Consider the following 2,425-nt stretch of genomic DNA (forward strand, 5'->3'; position numbering starts at 1 on the left):
CAGCGCATAGCAGAAGTTCATGGGTGGGGCTGCGGTCGAGGTGGGCGGAGTCTGAAGGATTGCGTCAACAGTTACAGCATTTAAATCATTTTATTTATTCATTTATATTTTTTGGCAAGACAGGACATAATAATAATAAAAAATGCACTAGTTTTTTCCCCCTTTTTCTTTCACGAAACCAGAAATCTCCACTTTACCAAACTTTACATTTTTTCTCGATATTCTGAAAGGATTTACAGAGAGGTATATTTTCCCTTGATTTTAGACAACATTTTATTTCTAAAAAGATCGTGATGTCTTTATACTTTTTTCTGTCTGTTGACTGGTCTTATTTTAGTATTACCGAGTTTTTGTTTTCATTCATTTAATTTTAATATTAGTTAAAGGTTTAGTAATTTTGTTCTGTAGACTATTTATCAGTTTTTCAGTCATTTTTAGTAGCTTTTAGAATGTGTGTGTGTCCAAAACCCCTCTGTAAAACCCCAAAATCTAAAATTAAACAAGAACTGTGAACCTAGCTTTGTTCAATGTTCAGATTTCTGTTCTGGACATTAAAGAACAATAACAATTCTGTATAACTAATTAGATAATGTCTTATTTGCATTTTTAAACAAACATTTTCAGAAAACATGTAAAAAATACTTAATGTAATCAGCTGAGTAATGTATGGAAATATCTTAAGTTTTGCTATTTTATTTGTGTATTTTGAATAAGTGCTGTTTCGGGAGCTTTTTGTTACTGGTCACAGTAATCAATGTCACTTTTAAAACCAACTGTTACATTTTTGATTTAAAGTTTTTATAATCAGATTATTAATGGCACTGAGGAATTTCATGCAATACAATAGAAATTAAATGTGCTGATGGTGATTTTTCTTTTCGTTTCTATAATAATAATAATAACGCACATTAAATCACCCTTTATGTCAGCTTAAACGTGTCAGAGGAGCGACTAGTGCTTTGTGTGTCAATCATTGTTTTCATCGTCTCTTAAAAATCTCTGTGATCTCTTGTGTATGGACTTTGGAGAGCTTATATCAGCATTTATGTGTGAGGATGGATTATGGATGGGGTCATGGGCCTCCACAGCTGAGAGGCCTGCCCTGACCGTACAACAGAAACCAGCCACTCTCAGTGTCTTCTAAACACAGCACTATTGCAGCTTTGATGTTGTTTACTAATCATATGTGACTTTTTGCCAGCTTTTGACAGACTTTTAAATTCAAGTGTTCATTTCTGCAATTGCAACCTTATGGCTTTATTTCTCATACTCCTGGTGTGGTTTTTTTTTTTTTTTTTTTTGTATTTGAATACATTTGGACAACTTTTAACAATTTGTAACCAGCAAACCATCTGACTGACAGGAGTTGTTATTATTTATCTCAGAATTTTAACCTAATTTCTATAAGTTCAGGGAGATTCCCAGGGACTTGGATACTTAAGTACTTAATTAATTATAGTGAATGCTTGACTTGTAATAAGGAATCTGTACTTGCAAACATATCCACATGTCCCATCATGCAAAGCATTCAAGGCAAATGAGCAGATACAATAAAATACTGTATAAAATGATATGAATTACACACACTGTACACTAATATTTTTTGTTTAGTAATATGCATTGCTAAGGACTTCATTTGGACAACTTTAGAGGTGATTTTCTGAAATGTTCTTCTTTTTTTGCACCCTCAGATTTTCAAATAGTTGTATCTCAGCCAAATATTGTCCTGACAATAGAATATAAATACACCAAGCTTATTTATTCATGATATATATGTGTGTCACACTCCACACTACGCTGCTGGAAGGAACACAGAGCCGAGGATAATCGAAAGGAGGGGGACACCTTCTAGGAGCATGCACGGGGGACACCTTTCTAGGAGCGGGCACTGGGGGACACCTTCTAGGAGCGGGCACTGGGGGACACCTTCTAGGAGCGTGCACGGGGGACACCTTCTAGGAGCGGGCACTGGGGGACACCCTCTAGGAACAGGCACTGGGGACACTGGGGGACACCTTCTAGGAGCAGGCACTGGGGACACTTTTCTAGGAGCGGGCACTGGGGACACCTTCTAGGAGCGGGCACTGGGGACACTGGGGGACACCTTCTAGGAGCAGGCACTGGGGACACTTTTCTAGGAGCGGGCACTGGGGACACCTTCTAGGAGCGGGCACTGGGGACACTGGGGGACACCTTCTAGGAGCGTGCACGGGGGACACCTTCTAGGAGCGGGCACTGGGGGACACCTTCTAGGAGAGGGCACTGGGGGACACCTTCTAAGAGCGGGCACTGGGGACACCTTCTAGGAGTGGGCACTGGGGGACACCTTCTAGGAGCGGGCACTGGGGGACACGTTTTAGGAGCGGGCACTGGGGACACCTTCTAGCAGCGGGCACTGGGGACACCTTCTAGGAGCGGGCACTTG

This window comes from Carassius carassius, chromosome 45 (genome assembly GCF_963082965.1).
Source record: "Carassius carassius chromosome 45, fCarCar2.1, whole genome shotgun sequence".
In the NCBI taxonomy this organism is placed as follows: Eukaryota; Metazoa; Chordata; class Actinopteri; order Cypriniformes; family Cyprinidae; genus Carassius; species Carassius carassius.